The following is a 26,487-nucleotide window of genomic DNA, read 5'->3' on the forward strand; positions in this document are numbered from 1 at the left end:
ACAGGAAAGAGAATCATCTACATTTAACCACAAACGTTTCTCCTTTCAGTCATCAAGTCTACTTAAACTTTTTCTTACACTTGTATTAAATTAGAATTACATTCTACGGCTTTCAGAAATCTACTGTTATTTGTGATTAAGAACGTAGTAAATGAAAAGATTTTTTTTTTTTTGGTAACTATCTGCTAACACAATTACACTAATTTCAAAAAGGCACTACAAATAAAAAGTGACCCATACAGTGCCTTTATTAAGAGTGCGCTTACATACAGGAAGTTTGCTTCTGTCGGTTTGCACGGTGACATAAAATGCCTTATAAATAGATTATATCAGGTTGAAGAATTAGTTCAGCTAAACTAGTCCAGCCACAGCAACACATTTATGTTGTTTCTGCTTCCAAAGGTTTTTCTTCTGTGGCGTTAACCAGGGTGCTCTATCCCAGCTGTGTAGCGCTGCTGCACTAACTCCAATTACCTCATTAAAACCTCTGTGTTTTCGGTGGTTTGGTTACATGCTACTTTGACCACTTTTTTATATGCTACACAACTGTCAAAGTAGTGACAGTATGGAAGAGACAGATCCCTAGTAAATATATTTTATCAATGATGACTGAGCAGGTTCCTCAGATGTTGGAGATCTTGGTATCCTATAATTCCATAAAGCACCTGTATATAAGCATGTTTACATCAAAACAATATTCTTAACACCACCAAATCCACAAAAATTATCCTGCAGATTAGACTATAAAGGACAAAAAAACAACAAAGCCCAAAACAGTGAACAGCACAACAACAAACACACAATGAACTTAATATCCTCTTTTCTTGAGACTATTCATATTTCAGATGTATTGACACAAGCATAAAGAACCAATTCACAGCCATAAGCATCTGCTTCAAGGCTTTAAAACAAACAGACAAAAAAAAAAGGATGATTTTTTAAATGCAAGAAGAACCTCTTCCCTAACTATTTGCACTATCGCATTTATTGTGACCTAACTTCTCTTTACAGCCTGTCTCAAGATTTCTTAACGAAAAATCATTTTTTCATCCAATTAAAACCCCATAGTAAATTTATGAAATGAATGTAACAAGGCGAGATGCCAAGTGCATTCAATTTTTAACCCTGCTAATTCTTCAATATATCATGGTGGCACAAAGGAAAATACTTTCAAAGGTCAGACTAATGAAGAGTGTCACATCCGGACTTTAAGTATAGATTTCAATCTGTAATTAACAGATAAAAGAAAAAAAAAAAATACAAAAACAGAAAGAAAGAATACAGTAGTTTGCAGTTGAAAATTTCAAAGATGGGTACAAAAAGCCACCTAGTGCCACACAGTTTTATTTAGCTATTTGTTGAGTGGTTTTTTTTCTTTTTCTGTCAGCCTAGGTTATATTGTGCTCAATCATTGAGATTTTTCTGTATCTACAGGTTCCTGAGATTATAACAGAACATCAATGCTGAAGTCTTATTTAGTTACATTTCAACATGAGCTTCTGTGCACTTTTTAATATTTACTGTGTACTCCATAGTATTACAGGTGATGTCTTCAACACATTACAAATCATTTAATCCAAAATTTTGTAAAACTGTTTTTCTATAGTGCACTTCTATCAATGCACACTTGTGCATTTGATTTAATCAAAGTGCTATTTATAAAGTACCACATACACCAGTTCCAAAAGAGTGCAAAGATATTCTTTAAACGTTACTTACCAAAAAATGTTACTTTTGCCTTCTTCAACTGGCTTCTCTAAAGGTTCCAAAGAGAAAATTCCATTAGGATCATCATTTGCTTCAATAATAACTGTTGCCATTCCAGCCTTAAAGATAACTGTATCTCCTAAAAAAGAGGACAATTATTATTATTAAAATTGGAATCAGAAATGTAGGTAACTCTAAATCCAATTATGTTTTCTACTCACTACAATTGCTTTTATACAAAGAAAAGGACAATTATAAAAGTCAGTGAAAAACAGAATTTGAGGTATTCAGCAGCAGGCAAATCAGAGTAAAAGTATTTAAGTAGTGTACCATCCAGAGAGCAAGACGTAAGATTTTCAGGAAAAATGACATGAACTGAGAAGATGTGATTCTTACTACACAGTATCCTTGCATGTAGTTGTTATGTGAGGTAACATTTTCTGTTTGATCATCTGGACAAGTCAAAAGAATAAGATATTCAGAGGTACAGAATAAAAGAGTAAGGTATTCAGAGAGCCCCGACCTTCTTTAGACCTAGAAGAAAAGTATTGCATTTAAACTAAATACAAGCTATGAGCAATGTCTAAGAGTTTATTCACTCCCATATCAAAGAATATCTAAAAGGAAGAAACATAAGATTCTTATTATGTAGATGGGAAGCTAGCAGGCTTTCAGTGTGCATATTAGTACAGGTAAATATTAAGGGATGTTAATTCTAACTCCATTGCATTGTCCATAGATGAACATAATGTGTCCACACCCACCCCATTTTTTGTCTTCTTTGAAAGTGTCCGACTAAATTTTGTTCCACGTTAAACAATGTGCTTATTCCTCTAACTTCATATACCTCTATTTGTATTTTCTCTCAGGAACAACAGTCCCCAAAAAAATTTCAGAACAGTCAAGGCCACTGTATGTAACCAATCATAGAAAGAAAACCAACTTTTGCTTTCAGGAATATGTATAGAAATATTCTTTATTCTTAGTGATTCTAGAATGGCTGTAAAACTATATGATGCTCATTTTAGAGGAAAAAGGAGGCTATGGATACCCATTCCCCATGTGCTAGGAGAAAAGCCATGATATGTTCCCAATGGGGTAGTATTGGGAGCTACCAGTAGATCCTGAAGAAAGTTATTAAAGTAGAAAGAGACAACAAAAGAGAAAACTTATGAAGGAAGAAGAATGGTTTTGTCTAATCCTTTCCCTAGTCTGATATTTTATAAGAGACCTGGGTACTACAGTGAATACCAGCCGACCTTGGGAAATAGCTTAGCTGCCTTATACTCAAATTACTGCTTTCCCTGTCAACCTCTGGCTGCCTGCTACCAATGTTCAGGGAAGGATTCAACTCAAGATCAATGCTGCCTTGTGAGAAACTCACAGGCCAGCCGCAGGGTGTCCACTGTAGCATGACCTCAATCACTTCAGTCTTATCGACTGCTAAAGACTAAGACCATCAGAGACTGTAATGAGAACTAAGATGCTTAGCGTGCTTACAGATGAAGAAATCTAATTTTAGGTTTCCTAATCTTGAATTGAATACCTGGTAGGTATTTTACTTTGAGAACGTGTCACACAATCTGAAGGTATAGTCTGATGGTTAATTGCCATCATCTTTCTTTGCTTTATTAAATTACAGCCCCTCAGGTTTCAATGGCTGATTCAATACAGCTTTGCTTTGCATTGCAAAGATTTGCAGCAGATTCAGAGCCTGTTATTACCTCTCAACTAGAGAACAGTAAAAAATGAAGGGCAGTAAATTAAAATTTGATAACACAATTGCAAATGACTCTCCCACAACACCATGAGTTTTGTTGGAGCTAGGTGTGGGGAGGGTCTTTATTAAATACTTAGGGCTCTGGAAAAATTATGAATTTCTTATACTTCACTTTTATTTTCTCATGTATATTACATAACAGTGATAATTTATTCTAAAAGATATGTATTTCAAAAACGTGAGGAATGGGCTGAATAATTTTGGTCATTCCTTTTTAAGTGTAAACTTTGAAAAATAAATAAATAAACAAAAATACGTTATTTCTAAGGTAATAAATCCTTTCTTTAGAGGTGGTCCCCTGGGTAAATTGTGACATATATTTTTCTGCAAATTAAGCCTTTTAAAACTATAGTCTCAGAGTGAAAAAAATGTATGCATACTTTTCGCTACTAATAAAATAGAGCAATTACATACCCTTCCTCCAAAATATGGCAGTTCTGTTTGTTTTTACAAAAATCATGTAGTTTTGTAATACACTCTGGAGCATGAAAAAAATAACTAAAAGAATACCTCTTTTCCTAAGACTGTTGGGTACTAAATTTTGTTTTTTTTTTTTTTTGCTTTGTGTTTTTGTATTGAAGTCCATCTAATTTGGAGCATTTATATTTGAAAAGGGACTTTCACTCCAGTTGTTTTTGCAGGCAAAGTATCAACTCTATCATTTGATTTTTGTTTCCAATAAAATAATTAAGGATGAAAATTCAAACACAGTATGCATTTATTGTATAAAAATCTTGAAGCAAACATTATTCGTATAATTCTTGGCATTTAAATATTGCTTTATGATAAGACCAAGATACTAAGAAATTGCCAGCAAAAAAAAAAAAAAAAAAAAGGAAGACTTACCTGTAGAATTGAAAAGGATAATATAAAATGTTTCATCAGTTTCAGGGGTATCATCATCGTTGATATACACAGATAAATTCTGCTCCCTTTCTCCAACATCAAACAAAATGACACTGTTCTTTCCACTGGGAACAAAGTCTCCCTCTTCAGCTGTTGCATCTCCATTAACAGTAATATACTGGACAACAACAGCGACATCAGCAGATCCATTCCTTAGGACTGTAAAGTTTGCAACACTTCCTTCTTGAACACTCACTGTCACAGGTTCTGAAAATACAAAAGCAACAAATCTGTCTGAGTTCAAGCCTGAGTTGCTTGCATTTGCTCTGTTTTCTTAATTCTCTCTAGTAGGGTCTTCCTCTTCAATGAAACAATAAGATGTATGTGATAAAGGTAGGAAATAATTCAGGTACGAGAGAATATTTTGTACCTTGCCTCCTAACTGATCTCAACATCAACAAAGAGAAAAATGACACACACAAAAAAATGGGAAGGTTCTGAAGGAAACAAATATAAATTAAATACAAAAAAAAAAAAAAGTTTGGGGAGCTTTTCCACTTGCTCTTTTGGGATTACGATTTCGCAATGATCTGGTTTGTGAAAAAAATCCGTTTTAGGTAGTGTATGTATTCCACATTTATAAACAATAATATCTAACCTGCAAAATAAATGGGATCATCATTCTTTGTTATTTGTAAAATTGCAGTGGTTACATTGCCCAGCCTGGCTCCACCGGTAGCATTGAATAAACTGATGGTGAATACTTCCTCCTCTTCAGGCACCTGAAAGTATTAAGACATTAATTTCTAGCATACAAAACACTGAAGAATTTAAAATGAAAAGTTAGGGGGATTAATAAGCCAGAGATTTCTGAGTGTTGTTTTTATTTGTCAGTCCTTATGTGTCTCAAGAGGGATGATAATTCATACAGTTATACAGAAATTATCATCCATCTACAGTTTTTGTAAGTAAGTCCCTTCCTCTTTATCTTGCACAGATGACCCAAAAGTTACCTTCCAGTTTTATGTTTCTGATACATGTAGTTTTTTTTACAGCTTTATTTATTTATCATTAGGTGTAATCTTTCTTATATTACTTCAAATTTATCAGCATATAGGATTAGGATTGAAATTAGGATTCCAGTTATCAAGATACGAGTTTCAGTCAAACTTTCCTATAACTTTACCACAGTACAATTACTCTCAGCTTCTACCTTTTTTGTTTAGAGGTATGCACAGCTTCTGAAATTTCTCTATGATTTGCAGACATTATCTCAGTTCTACCCAAGTATTTTGATATTTCCTACAAGTTATTAGGCTCTTGAGAAACACACATTCCTTTTTTCTCCTTATACTCTAATGTTTTAGTACTTACTCTTTGTCCCATATTCTCACCCCAAAACACTGTAAAAGTGTTTACCTCATCTGGCAGTGAGTAAATGGTGATATTTTTTGAAAACTCCAGATTATCAAATAAAATAGTCCCTTGCTCTGGATAGACGTCATTGGTACATGCTGGATCAACAACCCAAGACACACTAACATTTCCATAGTTTCCTTGATTTCTTACAACTCTGTAAACAGCTAAAAAACATAAACAGAGTCAGTGTGCATATTCAGAGCAACAGAAATCAAAAAGGAACATCTGAAACATCTGAAACTGAGAAAAAGGAAATACAATAATAACCAATTTCACTTCTTATGAAACCAGTAACATGTTGGAGTGCTACAGAAAAGGACACACAAAGACAGATTACTAAAGCAGTGCAAACTGCTTTAATTTCACATGTTAATTCTTGCCTGTAAAAGTAATTGATAACTGAATAGATCAATTAAAATCACCCATAGGAAGATTTAACTCTATGTTTCTCTTATATAACACCCCATTCTTCATTCTCCACCAACAGAGCTACTACCTCCACGTTGCACTTTGCACATACATCAGTACTCCATCCCTCCTGTCTGGAAAATTCTCTAGCAATCCTTTTTACTCAGTTAATCCCTCTGTTTTTCCACACCCATACTTCTCCACTTCACTCTCCGCTGCTCATCTTGCTTGGCATTGTACCAATCTGTAAAGTCCTGAGTGGAGATTTTAGTAAGAAGTCTCCTAGACTTCTGTTATCCTAGAACAGGGAAAATAAGACTTGCAGAAGCAGACAGCAGATAAAGAAGTAACTCTAATAAAAAGGAATTACCGGTATGGATGACTTCTCCTTTGCTTTCACTTATTGTTACTGTTAGTTCGTAAGGTAGAAACTGAATGATACCATGCGGATCATCATTCTTCAAAATGGTTATATTGACCATTGTGGCATTCCCCAACTTGCCTGGCATTTCACTGTAGCCACTAAGTACCACAGAATATAGCTCATCCAGCTAGAAGAGGGAAACTCAGTCAGAACAAAAATACATATTCAACATCCACATCAAAAACAAAATGGTCTATAGTCCACAGTCCCCCATCAGGCAGAAAGGGATACAAACTTAAAATGAAATCACACACATTCTACATGCAATAAACGTTTGTATAATGCTATCAAATAAAGGAAATTGTGAGAACTTTCTATCTCTAAAAGCATCAGTTTCTCCAAAAGTCTATTATTATTATAAGCAAGGACTTATTTTGTGTACTTAATTTAGAATCGCATAATTTCACAAGTAATGTTTGTAACACACTCTGAAATGTAAATTTTCTTTCCTCCAAGACTTCTTAAGATTCCTGGCTTTGTAACAGGTAAAGCAAAGATTTTTAAACCATGGACAGCATGCTAATTTAGAAAGAATTGATCAACTGGCTTTATTAATCTAATGGGACATGGTACTTTCAAAAAAGTATCAGAGAACATTAGAAAAAAATATTGCATTTATCTATCTAGAAAACAGCATTACTCTACACTGGGGAGAACTCAGTGAAACTGGCTGGTGGTTAGCAGTAAAGAAACACACATGAACTGGTTCTTCACATACAATTCAATTAAACAATGGTGTTCAGTACTACAGAATGTCATGGATGCTAAAACCTTACCTGCGTTCAAAGCGTAACTGCTTCAATTAACAGAAAGAAAATCTGAAGGCACCCAAAGATACCATCCATTACTCCAGACATCCTTGGACTGCCCACCATTGGAGGCTGGGATGGCATTCTGGAGGAAAGTGATTATATATGTCCTGCTCATGTATGTGGCTTTTGGCCACTCTTGGAGATAGAAGAGTATAAAAGGACCTCCTTATTTTTTAGTCCTGACACTACAATTCGTATGTTTTTGCCTGAGCATTTCAGCAGGATGACTTACCTAGTCTAATAATACTGCTGTAAGCAGGGAAATACTTTTATCTCAGCCTGCTGATGAACTAGTAAAAACTGGGAATGGAACTATTAAATAACCCGCTGTTTTAGTGCCTAAGTTTTACTAGATTAACTTATGTTCCTGGCTTCTGTAGTGGAGTTCAGACTTCTTATGTCTCCTTTCTTTGGAGTATGTAGGGAAAAGAAACCTGAATTTCTACAGCAGCCTATGCAATTGAAGTTGGAGTTGCTGTGATCCCCTGATTTCCTCATCATATGGTCCTCCATCCCTCCTTCAATCCATGACTGATGACCACCTGGCCCTACAAAAAGATTATTAACCTTCCTAAAACCTTTATGTTTTGTAAAGCTGGCTTTCTGACATCTTACTCCTAGATCAGCTCATTAGCAGGATCAGACAAACACAACTAACTGCTTATGCAAAATACAGCATAGGAATGTGCATGTAAAGGCAGCAAAAAATGCTGAATCACAGCAGCTAAAATTTATGTTAACATAAATGTGGTAAAATCAAACCCTTGCAAACTTCCTGATGGAATCCAGGATGGCTGATGCACAGGAAAGGGAACAAGCTACAGAAAAGCAGAAAGCAAAGAGAAAAGCAACAGACACATGCCTCAAATTGTGCAGATTTCTGGGATTACAAAACAATAGAGATATCAGAGAAATGAATATTCAGGCAAGACTGACAAGACCTGATTTGTATTGATATAAAGTGCTTTCATATGGTGCTTGACTATCTTATAGGCCTTTCAGTCACTCCTCCTCTATCTATTTCTCACACTTAAGAAAAAGAAAGCCTTCAAATGTTACAGAAAAATTGCTGGTATTTACAGGTGAAACCATCTATATTTTAGTAAGTGACAAACAAATATGTATGTGAATGCAATTTAAAGAGAGAAAAATATTAATTCTTACCTCTGGAATCCCATCCATCCTTGTCAGTAGAGTAATTATGATCTCTCTTTCACCAGGCTTAAACTCCAGAATTCCTGTGCTTCCATAAAACTCATTATTATCTCTTGGTTCTACAGTGTAGCGCAGAAACTGTCTGATGAGGCTTCCTCTAGTGCGAACAATCTGCAGCTCAACAGACTCCCCTTCCTGCAAAAAAATAAAATTAATCTTTTTCTAGCACTCTGTTAGAACTAAGTCGTCTGTAATGTTTAAGTGACGTTACTCGGATAGCTACCTTGATGCTGTAGGGACCTCTGGAAGAGGAAGAAAATTCGAACACTCCTCCAGGATCATCGTTTTCCAAAATTGTAATTTCACAAGTAGTAAACCCGTATTTCAGTATCTGATTTTCCACACTGACCCTGAGAAAGGAAGGTAAGAGGTTTTTTTCAACTTGCAACTCTGTTTAGCAAATCCATACAGAGGAGATCAGGATATTGACAAATTTTATGAATAAATTATGAAAGCCAACAGTTACCTACAAGGATTAAAACAAGTTAAGAATGATACAACATCAGAATGTTTTATCCATTCGTAAAAAATAAATAAATAAATAAATAAAATAAATAATTGCCTCTGAAGTAACTTTTTGTTTGTTTGTTTCTGATTAGCTTTTTATAGCTAGTAACTCTGTTGTTTGTTTGTCTGTTTTTGATAACACATGCACACAACACACAGGAAAAGAAACAGAATAGTGCCAGGAAAAAAAAAAAAAAAAAGTTAGTTAAATTCAGAACTACTTTGTACTTGGATCAAGGTATAAAGGAAATTCCAAAATCACCTATGCTGAGATTACACTGAAAAGCATAAATTTCCATTATTGCTTTGTTTGTCAAAGTTTACTACTGACATAAAGAGGCAGAAATTTGACCCTCGATACCATGGATTTCATCCTCAGCTCTGTGTTAGCCTGCCTTCTGTAGATGTGGAGACTACCTGTAGGATCCCTGTCTGACTCTACAAAATGTTGGACCTGCTCTCAGTAGCTCAGACTCATTCCCCTTTCTCATTACTCCTTTAAAGCACATGCTGAATGGTGCAAGAATGAAGTACGTTGACCAAATACGCATACTTCAGATTCCTCTCAGTAAAGGATTTCTCTCTCTGGGCTTCTCCTACACCATCTTGATCGTACTCTGTGACAGGAATGGGCAGTATCTGATAACAGTAATGAACCTTGCATATTACTTGCTTGCCTTTCCTCAGAAGCAGTAATTTTCATCATTTTAAATTTCTTATATTAAAAATTCCAGAGAAGCACTATTGCAGGATGCATCAAGAATACACCTTCAGATTGATGGTCTGCATATGATTTATTACATGTAGTTTTAGGTACTTAGATTCCTTTGCATCTTTCACGTTTCCTGTCAGTATTGTATTTTTCAATGAAATCGTGGTCCTGCATACTGTACATATTTTTGTGCTTTCACTGTGCTACAACCTAGACTTTATCAAACACTATTTCATGAAGAAATGTGATCTATTATATCCAGTTTTTGAAATCAGGCCCAGAACTGTGTCCAGAAGCACGTTTTAAGTAACTGGAACCTACACACACAAAAACAACTTAGCGTTGTTGTAGCACAGTCTACAGGACAGGGTACAGGATGCAAAATAGGTAATACCTATTTAATAGAGTAACGTGCTCATGTTTGTTACATGTTTAAAAAAAAAAAAAAAGTCGGTAGAAAAAATAACCTGTGTTATATAAATTATATGCATGTTAGTCTAAATCAAGATAACTTTCCTTGTCTTTGACTAGAGAAAATTACTCTGTAACTCTAATCAGTTCAGCCATTTAGTTGGGGCAAACTGTATTTGTAGCAGTTTAAAACAATTAATTCATTATTCCATGAAACACTCAAATATCAAACACTGAGCCATGCATTCATAACTTTCATCATTCACAGATCCTACATAAAGAAATGCCTTCAAGCAAGAACCCCATGCCATCAAACGGAACACCAAAGGGGAAGCATGCGTTGTCTGAAGAGATGCAGAGACGTGATTCTTGGGGGGGAAAGAAATGATAAAGACAGTTTCTGTCCAAACCAACCACTTCTAAAACAAAGCATTGATTCACTGAGGACAGAAAACAGTTCACCGCACTTACCCAAAGAACACGACAAACCTTTCTGTCTCTACCCTGTCAACACAGAGGAAAAAAAAAAAAAAAAAAGAGGATGTAGAAAGTAATGAAAGTGCCACTTACTAAAATTTCAATACTACCCATCTTATAAAAGAACAAAAAACTAACAAAAGGGACAAAAAAAAAAAAAAGAAAAAGAAAAAAAAGAAGGCTTTCTTTTTACTTTCCAAAAGTTTATAATGTTCTTTTTATGGGAACCCTGCTTGCTTGGCATTTTCCTGTTGACAAAGGCCAGCAAGTGGGCAGTTCCCACTTAGGAGGAGTGACCCCATGACCAATTCAGCATGTCAAGAGCCACTCAAGGTGTTCCCTACCAAGCCCTCCTCAAAGAGCTTGATTACTGACTGCGTGATCACAACTGCAGCAGCCATCCACGATTATAACCCTTTATTAGGGAAATACATCTACGTGCCTCTGTGATATGGTGTTTCATCAGTCTGACAAAGTAATGATAAAAACAGATAAGCACAGAAAGAGTACTGATGGGTACACAAGGAAAAGTAATTAGGCACAAAATCACAGCAAACCTCATTTACAACAATTTTTTAGTTAATCAGATTACCAAAGTAGTATATATACATGTATAACATAAATACAAATATAAGAAAGAGAAGCAGAAGGAGAAAAAGGGGAAAAAGAGGGGACAAGGAAATAAAGGGACAAAAAAAAAAAAAGAAAAAGGGGAAAGGAAAAGGTATTTGCTAATCAAAAGGTTAAAAAATTAAATCAAGTTTCAACCAAGCATTTATAACAAAACTGCCACATGAAGTCAGTCAAAAGGGCAGCATTATTCTGCAATAGTAATCATGTATTTTGGCTTTCTTAATCAAAAATACATTAAATACAAAAACTGTATCGTCTATCAAAGCACCAAAAACAGATTAAAACAGTGTTTGTAAGGTGATAATTGGGCTCCACTAATCTCAAAAATAATTTAAATTTGGAATTCAATACAGACAAGAGTTCACTCTAAATTCTGAGAAGTAAATACATTCACAGACGTTCTTTCGAATAGGAAGTCTGAATTAATTGAAATTTGTTATTGATATTCACTGAAGCTAGGTATATATTGAGACATTCTCCCTTCCCTCAGAAACATGCAAAAGCATTCAAAAAACAGCAAAATATTAACACAATGAAAAGATCAAGGAGAAGATTCCAGAGTTGGTAATGCTAAAATTTAATTATATCGCTAAGCTGTTAGTAAAATAATTTACAACAGAAAATAAAAATGAATCACTATATCAAGTGAGCTTTTGATATGTATTAAACCTAGACAGCTTTCAGGTCAGGAAGCAACCAGTAAAATTCAGTCCATCAACTGGTAAAAAAGAACATTGTTCAGGTGGTTTCTCCATACAAACCCCATCTTGAACACCTGGATCCTTTTATTTATTTACTTATTTGTTTGTTTGTTTGTTTATTTATTTATTATCTGGTCATTTTTTTTCTCTGGCTGATATCATGAGTGGTCAGACCGCTATCACTGCCCTGGCACAGTAATGTTAGTTACTTCTCCAAAAAGTCATAAAACATCCTATGCAGAAACTTAATAGAAGCAGCTAGGTTTAGGTTTCCAGCTCCAAGATGCTGTTAAGCAAACAATGAATGAACGAAGCTGTGGCTGCCCCATCCCTGGAGGTATTCAAGACCAGGTTGGATGAGGCTGTGGCCAACCTGATCTAGTAGGTGCCATCCCTGCCCATGGCAGAGGGGTTGGAAGTGGATGATCTTTAAGGTCCCTTCCAACCTGAGCCATTCTGTGATTCGAAGAATGGTGCACTCAGTAGTATTCTTTATATCTATACTCTAAGGCATATACATGTAACTTTTCATAACATAGAATGCATATCCCTAACAAGAAATTTTTAAAAAATAGTATTGAAAAAAAAAAGAAGAATTAAGAGAACAAAGATAAATTAGGAAAGTACATTTTAAATTTAAATCCAAAATGTTTGTTGTAAAGTATTCTCACAGGTTTACTTTTTTCTAGGAATAATAAAAAAAAAAAAATCCCAATTCTATTGTTTTGAACAATTACATTGTAATGCAATTATCATACTCACATCCTGCAAACTTTTATCCTTTTAATCCAAATGCTTGCTTTTCGGTTCAGTGTACTCTTCATGTGCTAAACCTAAGTCCATACAGGGCTAAACCAGGCAAGGTGAAGCGTTCAGCAAATAGCTGCATAATACTTCCAGCAGCCAGCTCAGATCGACCCGGAGGAGCTACGGGGCTGGACACAGGGTCCGTGCCACCAGAGAGCTGCCAGGACACCAGCCCCATCCCCTGCCACGTGCACTTCCAACCTCGAAGAACAGAGGGGCGTTCATATACCACCCTTACACCACGGAGGAGATGCTCCCAGACTGCCTGACACTACACGGGTCCAGTTCAGTCCCGTTTCACTCCTCGTGGTATGTGAAACCAGCTCTTTAGGTGTTCCTCTGACAGCAGTATGGAAACAGGACAAAGAGGGCTATTCAGAAGCAGCAATAAAAGTTAAAACAGCTGCTTTGACATGGTGGCTTAACCGTGGCCAGCAGCTCCTCCAGCTAGTGAAAAGAACTCTTGACCAGGAATAAGGTGATACCAATCACTGGGAAAGCCACTTCCCTGTTTTTATCCTCAGCTTGTTTTTTCCTGTAAAATGGCTATGTATGGACATGAAGTTTCATATCGTCACAGACAGTAAACCCTGGCAATGCTTATGATGCTGCCAAAAGAAATACAACCTCAAAGTGTGTAAAGCATTTCTTATACAACAAGACTAATGTGAAATGACTGATCATTAGGGAAATTCTTTCAGTAAAAAAAATCATAATTATTATGTAGCAAGAACTACAGATGAATTAGGACAACTGACAGGAGCTTCAAAATGTTTCTTACACTTTTTTAAACATGCAGTACAAGAAAATAGGAGAAATTAGAGTTTTGACTAAGTTTAAGGTACCATGAGAATTTCAATGTTAAGAACTAACTAGAACCACAAAATAATTAAATAAATAAATGAAAAATAGCTTTGAAGTTAATAACTTTTGACAAAATCTGGAATTTCTGCAGAACCTGAGTGTTCTGAAAGACACATGAGAAACTTAATTTCCACTGTGAATCTACATGGCTGTCATTATTAAACCACACTTCTCTAAAAGACTTTCTTTTCTATCAGGGTATCTCAAAAAGGGGGAAGTGAAATTGCTTGTGGAACATTACTCAATTTGCTTGCATTCAGTGTTCACCCCCTCTTCAATTTTTTCAGGATTATCTACTGATTTAATTAGAGGCAGGCTCTAGCTCTAAAGAACTGCATTAAAGTAGGATTTGCCACATTAGACTTTCCATAGTGCCTCTCATCAGAGGAAACACCTTCTCTCCAGGTTTAATCCATCATTTATTTGATTTTTGAGGCTATTTTAATTTTTCTGAGTCATAGCAGGAGAGATATGTTGTTATTTTGAGAAGTAATGAAAACAAGCAGTAGGTGTCCAGCGCACTCATTTCAACATTCTACTATTTTCAAATGACTTTTTCCCCGTTAAAACGCAGTCTGATCAAACCCTTGAGGCATCCCTGGAGGTTTTCAAGGCCAGGTTGGACTAGGCTGTGGGCCGACCTGATCTAATGGGTGGCATCCCTGCCCATGGCACTGGGGTTGGAAACTGATGATCTTTAAGGTCCCTTCCAACCCAAGCTATTCTGTGATTCTATGAAAATTTACATAAGTAAGATAGATATGGTTTTGAAACAGACACTAACCAAAGGGAATTACCAAGTAAGGAGAAAATCCTAGCTCCATTAAGCAGTATGGCAGTGAGTAACCCACAACACATAAACCCTTAAGCCCTGTCCATCAACACTACACAGTGATTTAAATGGCCCTCCTATGCTTTTCTAACTTTTTGACATGTAGCAACCTCTAAAACCCAAAAATGTTTAAAAACTGCCAGATATTTCACAGTGAAATAGTCAAGTCTGTATTTTACATTTGTAATTTTCAAAAAATTACTTCATAACTCATAGGTCTAATCATTTTCCACATAAACTGATGACAGAATGTCAGCCTATGGAAATCTGTATCCCATCACAGAAATCACTAGAACAATAAAAATCTTCAAATAACGTTGCTTCAGTTTATTATATATAGTAAATGAGATTTATGTCGTAACATATGCATATGGATCTGTTCTGGCATCCTAACTTCCATGAGTTAAGACTCAAAAAATGCTGGAGCATAAGGACTGCCTAAACAGTTGTCTGTTTGTTGATTATCACTTCCACAAAATAAAAGTGATTTATCCCCAGATCCCAAAGTCTCCAAGTTCTCAGTCTCACCACCACTCACTCATGAGCACAAACACAGGCCACGTCCCCAGCCCACATACCCTGCAGGTTCTGGCCCTCTGGTTGTGCCAGGTGCCAAACTGATAGCTGTCTGCACCTTAACTGGGGGGCTGATAACTGCCAGTGAGAGATTACGTTGTGTAGAAGGAAAAAACAGCAATCAGATTTAAAAAAAACTGATTTCTGTTTGTGCTTACCAGGTAAAATGAACAGCCCTAGTATGCATATATGCTCTCACAAAGCACACACACAATTTCCATGGCCTGTTCCACCTACATTCATCAAGAAGACCAAGGTCTTTCCTTTCTCACATAGATTTCACTACAGACATCTGGTTTTATTTATGCTTGGTCTCAATTCAGGCCTATTCAGATAGGGCAGGCATTCAACCTGAATCTGCTCCTAAAAAAAGAAAATATAAAGAAGCTTCAGCAGATACAAGACTCTCTTGCTCCTTCATTACTCATCATTACTCATCTGTGTTCTTTGGAATCATATTTTTCATGTTATACATTTTCCTCCAGTTTGTGGACAAAATTCAGAGCTAGTTTTAATATCTGTGGTCTAAGTATAGAGAGCATAAAGCAAGAAAGGATAACATTGTTTTTAATGGCTTGGAAAAAATATAGTTATGGATGCACTTAAAGCTTATTTAAAATTGAACTGCCTTGACAATACCACTAAGCCGTAAATAATACATCCTTGTTAGAACTAATTATTTTGATTATTTTACCCGTGCTATTAATAATTGCAATACATTGAATGCTTATGAACATATGTCTATGTCTGTAGTTTCATTAAAGTTCTTACATGCTTTCTTTTCTCGCTGACTTATGCTACAATTTACGGAACAGTACAAGCACATCTACAGCACAGTGCGTCTTTGTTTTCATGCTCATTCACTACTGCTGTGAGGTGCTGGCTGCCAGCCTCGGAAACTGAAATCTTCTATTTGTCCACAAAATACCAACCAGGCTGAAAGCAATAGCACGGGCGTACACGTAACCCTGCCAGTATCCTTCAACCCTAATTTGAAGAGTCATGTCTAGTACTGAAAGGATGATCTCTGCAGTCATTTCATTCTTGGCTTCTGCTAATTAGTTGAAGTGAGGGATGCTACCAAGGTCTAGAGAAAAGTTCAGATTCTATCTCCTCCTTGCTTACTTCTTTTTCCAGGACAGACCACCTGTTCCTCGGTTCACTCTCTGACCCTGCCAAGTGTGGGAAAGCTGCTTACTGTTGGCACACTTTTCACCATCCACTTCATGATCAACAGAGCCTACGGCTTGCACCATACACAGCAAAAGCAGAACACTGGTTGTATTTGTTCAGCTGCCAGTTCAATCCCTGTTGCAGCCACCATTTTCAAGGTATAGCCTACAGTTGTAACTCAGGATAAATGGCAGAAAACTGTACTTTCACACACGTGAATCAAAAAAGTTACCCTTTCATGCTGCTTACTTCTATCTACTTACTTGTTTACCTCAATACCACTCTGCATTCTTGGCCACCTTACACTCAAAACTTGAACCATCATTTCTAATCCTAGTTTCCCCCTTTGTGCCAGAGACTCTAAAAAAATTCCTTGAGACAAACCAGTTTCTCCCACAGAAAGAAAGCGGAGAACTGCTTGCAATAGTCTCTGTTTTTATTCTGAAAAGGATTGCCTTTTTAATGTAATGAGTAGCCAAGGTAGAATAAAATAACTAGTTCTGAACTACATGCATTAACCAGCCACCTTTTAATCAAGCAAGCCAATCCCGCAAAGGAATAACATCTTCCCTGTGTGCCATAAAGATGTTCGAAAACCATGTTTTCTGAAATGGGATCTTCTAGTGATCAACAACAGCGTGAGGAGCTTCTTGCCTATTGTTTGCTAATGTGGAATCACTGTGGATATCTGTTGTGGATATCTAAGAGCTAGCCTACGCTTCCTGTACAGAATAAAAATACTTCTTCTGCATAAGGTAAGGACTATGTAAGTAGTAGATGTTCAGTGTGGAAGCTGGTGCTGGCAGACCACTGTAGTATGTTTTCAGTAAAAGTGGAAAATGTACCTTAGACAAATAGGAGGTAATACAAGAGCACGTGTGGTGGTATTTCTGTATTTACTTATGTAACTGAGCTGTGGGAAGCAGGACAGACGATATAGCCAAGACACTCTTGTTAGTAACTCAAAGAGGGAAAAGACTCCTGATTATAAACTAATTTAAGTTTTCTGAACAGTGTTCACATGCAGATAATAGTATCACCTGAGGGCCCTTACAGCCTGTTATCCTAAAATCCTCCACTAGATGAGAAGGGAGACCAGAACACTGTGCTTCAGAAACCCCACTGCATTCTCATTAGCAGAAGACTGCAATAATAGTCACACTGGGATATTCTGGGGGCTATGAGCTGACAGAAGTATCTAATTATCAAGGAATATTGAACATGCAGATCAAACAAATAAACTGCAAGTCTAATTCTACAGTGACACCCAAGTTATAAATGTTTTTTCTGACAGAAAAAGTTCTGCATTGCTTTTTAGTTCTCACTTTAGTTTTTCCCATTATCTTACTAAATATTATTTTTCCGAAAAAAAAAGTGTTAAAACCAAGAGCTATAAAAAAGATCAAAACTGAAAGAACTTTCTAAATAGCATACAGAATTTTCATGAAAATATAAACAGTTAAGTCATTAGATAATAAATGCAAAATGGTTTCTTACATTGATCTCCAGTCAAAGAACCCATACACAGTCTGAAACAAGGGCCCACTATTTCTTCAGACACATATCAACACAATGCAAGCAATACCATGTAATTAACACTGTGCTAATCTGTTATGCATAAATTGAGTACTGCAGCTGATACATATGAATAGAGAATAGGGTACAATACCTGTCCAAAGTTAATAACACAGTTTCGTTCATTTCAGGTACATCATCAGCTTTAATGGTGATGTTAATTGTGGTATCACTTTGTCCAGATAAGAAAACCACGGAGCCGTTAAAAGGACTTATATCATCCTGTGTTACCGCCTTTTGATTGGGACCAGAGGGTTTCAAACTCCAGAACACAGTTGCTTGACCATCAGTCCCATCTCGATGCAATGCAATGGAAACCTGTGAAACACATTAATTTGTTGTGACTTGCAAAAGTAGATGCAAAACCGATTACTCCCTTGCAAATTACTATTTGAATAAATAATAATAAAAACAAAAGTTTGGCCAGTTCTAATTTGAGAATGGGAAATGATCTATCTTATTCAGGATTTGTCTCAGTCCTACTTTACATGACTATGCTCGCAATTGGTGAGAGAGACTAACTGCAGTATCTTTTGCTCTGTGTGAGCATCAAGGGCTAACTGGTTTTAGATACTTACACAGAAAGCAAAGACCAATCTCAGTTCTCTGGAAATCAGTAACAGATTATTTCAGAGCATTTTTTTTTTTTTTAAAGAAGAGAATATTTAGGATAAGACAGAACTTACAGGAAGGCTTTTCCTCACATTAATTGTCAAATGCTACACTGAATACAGCAAACTCCACCTTCTCCAAATAAGTTTTCCATAGCAAAAGACAATATAAAAAGGCTTACTTACCAGCGTAGCAGGGGAATCTTCTGGTTCAGAAAGAATAATCGGTAGATTGCTAATAAAGCCTATTTCTCCATTTGCAATATCTGGAGTAATCCTCAAAGAAATATTTCGAATTTCGCCTAATCTAGGACTCACAGATGGGACTAGAGGAATTCTATTCACCAGTTCAACTCCTTCCAGCTGTAGGAAAAAGTAAAAGAAAAGTGAGAAATAAGAAGCCTCAGCACCAAGTCAGAACAGTTCTGACATTTCAGAGTAATTTTCATATAAAGGAAGTATACATCTCCAGAGCAAATTCTTCCTACTGATAGCACTGCTGTTATAAAAATTTGTAAGTAGACATGTCAAAGAAATTAAGTGGATATTGTTGAGCTGTCAGCAGAATGGTACACCTCCCAGACAAATCATGTTAGTGTATGTAATTAAACACAGATCAAGCCAGAGAGAGAGACTCTGTTCCAGATCAGCTGATACATTACTAGAGCTATTAACAACAGTCATTGATGAGCAGCATAGGCAATTGTCTAACATCATTTTTTGTGGCTTGCATTGATAAAAATCTAGGGAAATCACTGAAGTCATAATAATTTACAGCCCTTGATCAAACAGCCAAATAATAATCCACTTTTCTTTCCTCTCCACAAAATTTTAAGGAATTCTCTATCTAAGAACTACCAGAGCCACATTAAGAATTTAAATTCAGTACAGTATTTCAAAACTGTATTTTACTTGTCACTGCATTTCTGATAGATTATAGATACTAAGAGGAAATAGATTTTTTTTCATCCTTTTCTTTAAAAGGGAAGCATCACTCGCTAAGCCCAGCACCAGTAGTGACACACCAAGGAAAGCAGAACTTGCCTGTTTAATTATTTCCTTTAAATATTATTTATTCCATGTGATTCTGTCTACATGCATCATTACAATAAATGTTTCCATAACAGATTTGCATATATTTCTGTGAACATTTCACTGGGGCATAAACTCCCACTGACATTTTTTCTTGGAGTTATCAGGTGTTATCATAGAGTAAAGCTTTATTTTTTGGGGATAAAATAGTGGCCTTTCTTAAATTCATATAGTAATCATGGTTCACCATTTCAAAAGATGATTTTTAAAGTCTTACAGTTCTTGAAACCAAACTCTATAAATATGTGGGCTGTATCATATTTTGTTCCACAACTGCTTGAGTAACACCCAGAAATATGCATGAACATTTATCTGATGATAGATGGAAATGTTTTACAAATACTGTATTTAGTAACTGATTCTCAACCATTCCAACTTGTTATCAAAAGTCTGAAGAACAGATGATGGCACTGTTTGTTTCTCCTCTTTTCTGAGCTTTCTCCTAGCATAGGCCCCGATTCTGCAATTAACAGGATGAAAGTGCACCATTGTGCGGTTATTAGCTCAGTAAACTTTCTGAAATACTACACAGCCAAAACAATTTGCTCTATTTAAAGTGTATGCTGTATTTGGATCCTGTATGGTACCTTTGGAATAAAGTAATAATCAATAAAGAACAGAGATTTTACTCTTTCTGCAATGTTTCCTTTAGTACCTTTTAAAGGAAACCAGTACAAAGAGAAAAAAATATATAGTTATTTGAACAATAACAATTAGTTTATGAGCTTAATTTTCAGAGTTAATCTTCCTAGCTATACCAAAAACCGCATCTCTGATTACAGCACGTTATTTAATTGAAGGTGTCACTAAGGAATATATCTCACATTAACATTATCTCCTGTACCTTTATTCATCCTACAGTTTCATTTGCTTCTCTGCTGATTCCTGAGTCAATTCTTTATTTTGCCTAAGTACAACTCATTCTAAACATGTTCACTGAGATTATCATTTATTCACGATGCAGAAGGATTGTCACAGTGATAAATAGTGGTGTTTTCCTTCTCTATGAGTTTCTAAATTAATTATTTGAGCTGGAAAGCTCCTCTGATTTAATTTCTTCAAACAAAGATTTTATTTATAGTTCATGGAGAAAGTACAGAAAAAAAAAAAAACAGATTGGAATCTACAGTTTGAAAATCCAGGCAAAGTGCTTGGAATGACTGAACATTCTGAAATATTTATCAGATGTGTGTCTTGACTACAGTCAAAGGACAAAAAAAAAAAAAAAAAAAAAAAAAACATTGAATACATGGAATTAGACATTTAAGAATTTTGTGGATCTCTCAAACCTCTTGCAATCATAAAACATACTAACGTGTTCTAGTATTTCAGAAGGCAATTCCTAACCTAACTGTGAATGCCATAAATAAATAAATAAATAAAATTGCATATTAGATAAACAATATAATTCTGGCAAAACTTTTTGTTCTCATTATTCCTCCTGTAAGAGAATGTAGGGAGAAGGATGTGGAGGGAGGAAATCTTTCAAAGGTCTTAGAAGTGATTACAACGTCTTTGGTAGACTATAAGGAAAATATAAAACCTGGCAAATTTGAAATTCATGGATATAACATCAACACCTTCAACGATGATAAAAGTTATCTTTTACAAATTGAGATAGAAAAAAAAAAGGAAAGAAAAAAGTGAAGAAAACTATACAGGGAAAAAAAAAAGTAAGTTCTCCTAACAAATTTATATATAAATGCAATATAATATACATATAATATATAATGTATATTTGACCCTTTTTAATTTAGAATAGTTCAGCTGGAAGAGCAAAGATCACAGTATCACAGAATTGTAGGGGTTGGAAGGGACCTGGTCAGGCTGGAGAGTTGGGCAGGAAGAAACCAGATGAGGTTTAACAAGAGCAAGTGTAGAGTCCTGCATTTGGGAAGGAACAACCGCAAGTATCAGTACAGGCTGGGGGATGACCTGCTGGAGAAGGACCTGTATCAAGCCCAAGATACATTTACTTGCATGTCATTTCTGAAATTTTTCCTGCTTCAGTAATTTAATTTTAAGAACCTTATTTTTTTCACGTTCCAAGTCAGAGGCCAAGCAGAAACATGCTTCAAGGGGCAAGCAACAGACAACGCTGATCTCATTTTGATAAATTCCATGATTAGTACCTGAATCCTCTTTAGTTTTAAAATTTGTTTAATTACTAATGATTAGGGATAGAAAACTTTATAGCATAGTTATGAAAGATGTCTTTTTAAATAAGAAAATCTTTGCTTCAGAGCTAAGCACTTTTTTTTTTTTACAGGAATGGTCATTTAAATTACAGTCAAGGGGAAGGATCAATTATTGAATCATATTCCTCATATTAAATAAGCTAAAAAACAAAAACAAAAACAAAACAGCTGAGATACCTGTATGAGGAAATGAGCACCATTTTGAAGAAATGCATCTTTTCTTATTGGTATACTCAAAGTATGATGTGTTTTTCCTTCTGGAAACAGGAGGATGCTGTTTCTAGACATATTTAGAATGCCATCTTTTGCTCTCTCAGGATCCAGAGCTCCAGCTGGAATATACAGTGCAGTATAAACTAACTGCACATTTCCAACTGTTCCTTTCTCCCTTACAAAACTCAAGGATAAAAAGCGTCCTGTTGGATTACTTTCAATCTTCTGATTCTCCAAAGGATAAAACTTTATTACGCCATAAACATCATCGCTGTCCTGAATGTAAAACAAAAGCTGCAAAACAGAAAACAGCATCACTTACTCAATGCTACAATTAATATACACCACAGTTTTCACGTTTTCATGAAAGTATGTCCTGACTGTCATCATACATTTTTATCGTTAGTGAATTGGCACTCAAGAAAGAAATCAGATTGACAGCCCCAAAGTGTTGCTTGTGCACAAGCAGCACACCACTGATAGCAGCAACTTTCCTGCTATGCCTCATCTATGTCAGAATGAGCTTTGAATAACTGATTTTTGGTTCAGCAGCCAAAGTGAATAATTTGAATATATTTCAGACTGTGAAAAAATCATTTAATTCACCAAATTCATTCCAATCATATGTTCAAAAAGCAAAGTAGGGACCTGAGTCACAGAATTGTCAGTAATGCTAATTACCCCTTATTTAAAAGTTCAGAGGTTAGTCTTAATCACTAAGCCATCCTCTTGAAGCTGTTACTCTGTGTAAAACATTCCAGTACCTACAGCAAATAAGCAAGTGAAAATAAATGCTCAACCTTCTCTTAGCAAGCAACCAATCAAGATAGCAGTTATGCAATGATATTTATGATGGGAATATTCTAAGCTAAATGCTACTGCATTAAATAGGTCTGGCCTTATAAAATATGTTAAGCCAAAGACTTTGGATGTGGCTCTTTATACTGAGAATACATCAGCTTGCTTCACTTAAACTCAAGCACAACTACTTCAATTTAGCCAATCCACCAAAACTGGTGGATCCTAATCCTAATCCTACTCCCTAATTATTATCTATCACCTCCTCAAAACAAGTTCTGAAATCAAACTTACCTCAGATGGTTCGCTGACTTCTGCGCCTCCCTGTATTGTATGAGCTAAGAGCTTCAGAAGATAGGGCTCTGCTTCTTCTGGTATGTTATCATCAATAATGGTCAGTGAAAGTGTGACCAGCATCTGTCCTTGATCAAAATGTATCTCCCCGGTCTCTGGAACAAGGTCTGCAGTCACAGGTGACAGATCACTGCTATTTCGAGTTATGACCCAGGTCACAGAAACATTTCCATGTGTTCCACCATTTCTTACGATCGTGATCCCTTCAAACCTGTGGTTTTGAATGAAAATAAAAATCTGTAACATGCAATTATAATTAATATCGGTTTACTTAGCTATCTGTTCCCTGGAAGATTTATACTGACTTCAGTGGAATCGATATTAACTGCTGCTACTGACATTTGAGTCAGGACTTAAAATTTGTGAAATCATACCACAGAAGTAGACTTTTCTCAGGTTGCTTATTCATGAGATAATATACATAAAGACATGAGTAATATATCTAAAGACATTAGTTAAAATTTATTTTGTTTACAGTAAGAAAGATACTGAGAAGAGGAAAGTTGGCATGTTTATATTTTTTCTCAGGAAAGATGTTAAATTTCAGAAAACTTTTTCTCAACTAAATTTCTACACTGTTTTATGGACTATATCAAAATACAATTGTCAGGCATGAGTGTTTAAATAATGATTTTATTTAAAATAAAGTGACTCAACTATTTGCCTATGCACTGAAATATAATTTATCAATATTTGTGATTATGGAAATGTCACGTTTCCTGTATCTGTGTATAAGAAAGAAAAAAAAAAAAGTGAATATTGAAGTGCTGGGCTCTACATACTAGAAATTGTTCATAAAATCATAGGTTGATACATTACCTCTTTCTCTGGGGATGAACCACCATCACTAGCTAGCAGTGGACATTTTTACTAAAACTGGCAATATTGTATAGATATTAGTTCTGCTTGTAAAGATTTGTGTGGAGATTTGTTTTTAATTTATCAGTAAAATTACATGTATTTAACTTTTTTGGAAGTCTATGGGTATTCAGTACTTCACAGAAGACACTCACCACCATTTTTTAACCAGAGACTGACTTTAAATACAGTATAGACAAAGATTTACTGGGAAAGGAAGCCTGAAATATATTTTCCACTTGTATGAATGGGTGTGTGGCCGCATCACAACTTCACTGATCCATCTTTTAGATTAAGGGTTTTTCAGTATTTTGATAATGTCATTAAATATTTACAGTTCTCATATATAGTTCATAAATATTAAAATACTTCTGCATAATTAGACATTTTCTCCCTTGAAAATTCTATATCGTTTATAATAATTACACAGTAGGTGATTTCTATATTAATTTTTCACTACTGATTTTATAATTACTGTCAGTGAAATCCTAAGGATGCTTTACAGTGCCAAACAAATCCCTTAACATGACGAGATACTGTTTGAAGATCTGTAGTACCTTGAAATTTGGTCTTCATCAATGATAACAGTTTGAGTAAACAGGATACTGTTGATTGAAAGCACTCCATAGGGTTTATCATTTGGTTGGATGGTGACGTGAACAACAGATGGATTAACCAAAACAGCATCTCCCTGTAACGTGTCCTTAAGGAGCATAATTTGGAAGGTCTCAGCAATTTCTGGTATGGCATCATCAAGGATCTTGAATTTCATATATACTTCATGAACTAGAGGTGTGAAGACAATAGTTGTATTTGGCTGAAGATCTAGGAAGTCTAAATTGAGCTGCGCGTGTGCTGTTGAATTCCCAGTTATGATGGTGTAACTGACGGAGACTTCACATTCATCAGGTCCAATTAATTTTCCACTGTCATCCTTACCACGAATCACTTGAATTGTGAGCATTTCGACTTCCTCAGGCACCATGTAAGTGCTCTGAGCAAATCGCACAGGGCTGTCATTTTTCTTAATATTAATCTGAACAGAATTCCTTGTGGTGTTGATTTCAGCCCCTCCCTCCACACTCCTGAGATGAACAACAAACAATTCATCATTTTCAGGTATCTGGAAAAATAATAGTAGCAACAGGGTGTAAGTCCCATTTCAAATACATGCAGAACACTTACTTAGAAATATGTTATGTATATTTAGCAATAAAGGGAAATAATATAAACATTACAACCCTTTTCACATTAAAATAAACAGGCAAAAAGAAACTCGCTTGCAACTTTGAAAATCCCTTCTCAAAATTGAATGTTTCCATTTTCTAAGACATACTTCTATGCTATGGAAATATGAAAAAGTGGGAAAAGACAAAAAAAAAAAAAGGGCAAACAAAAACTAGGCAAGAATCAGATGAAGCTCTATCTTTCCAACTAGAGAGTGTGAGGAGATCCAAACTCAACTTGTGGAAGTTGCTCTGCTTGGACACAAGTGTTCCTGACAGTTATTTAGTCTGACATCTTTATTTGCTGATGTTAACACCATTTTACATCTATGCATGCCTGAAAGAACAGAGGAACAACATATGAACACAACCTACCTTGGCCCTTTTGTTCCTATTCAACGGGAAAAAGAACAGTTCCTACTTTCAGACAGACTCACATTCCCAGCACAGCTTCAGTCACAGCTCTGAGAATGTGCTTGCTGATGCTTATCTATTAATTAGACTTTGGCATTTCTACATGTGGTTTGTTTAGAACTGCACTTTAGTTTTAGCTCTTTAGTCTCTAATAACTGATGCAGCAGACAAAAAAGAAGGGTTTATAAGCCTTGAATTGCAGAATTTAATATTTTTTACTTTATATTATTACATTTTATTCCCCAGTCTTGATAGGCTAAGTCTGTTGAACTGGAAAATATCATTATTTTATTAATACAGAGAGATTAGAAGGAAATATTTAAATATTACATAAGATCCTCACATCTCATTCTTGTTGTGGACTCTCAGAAAAAACAGTATTATTTGCTTCTGAGATAAATTCCACAACAAAATTGCTTATGTGTTACTAATGGCATTGCTTTGTTATAGGGCTGATGAATCCTTTCCATGTAGTTCTGTTTACTGAGCAAAAAAAGTTCAGAATTCCTTGTGGTCCAATATTTCTTCTCTTTTTACACATTTGTTAATTGGCCACCCTTAGATCCTGTTTCAGGGCACAAAGGGTATGCACGCCGCTGTCTTTGTAGCTGAGGCCAATTTTGTCCCTTGTTTGACTTGTGGCACTTAAACTTGCATAATATTATTGACTGATGCAGGTTGTTTGTTTTTTTTTCCAGCGTGAGATTTGCAAGCTCTCTGTCACCTCTCTCCTACACTACTATTTCCTATTTTATCTTATTAAAATTGATGTTAACTTACGCTTGTTTTAGTTCACTAGTTCATATACTGTCTTGCAGTACAAAAATACGCATTTGACAGTCAG

General features: G+C 35.6%; 1 pseudogene across 1 annotated transcript in view; it reads right to left on the minus strand.

The window, feature by feature from the left end:
* Nucleotides 1-20,539: 20,539 nt before the first annotated feature.
* Nucleotides 20,540-26,487, minus strand: part of LOC310890758 (adhesion G-protein coupled receptor V1-like) — a 90,194-nt pseudogene continuing 84,246 nt past the window's right edge. Inside the window, exons 49-51 of the transcript in view lie at nucleotides 24,561-25,126; nucleotides 23,086-23,356; nucleotides 20,540-22,287 (exon numbers count right to left, since the gene is read on the minus strand). The product of the transcript in view is annotated as an adhesion G-protein coupled receptor V1-like (transcript). The remainder of the gene's footprint in view (nucleotides 22,288-23,085; nucleotides 23,357-24,560; nucleotides 25,127-26,487) is intronic.

Source organism: Anser anser (assembly GCF_964211835.1).
Source record: "Anser anser genome assembly, contig: HAP1_SCAFFOLD_187, whole genome shotgun sequence".
NCBI lineage: Eukaryota > Metazoa > Chordata > Aves > Anseriformes > Anatidae > Anser > Anser anser.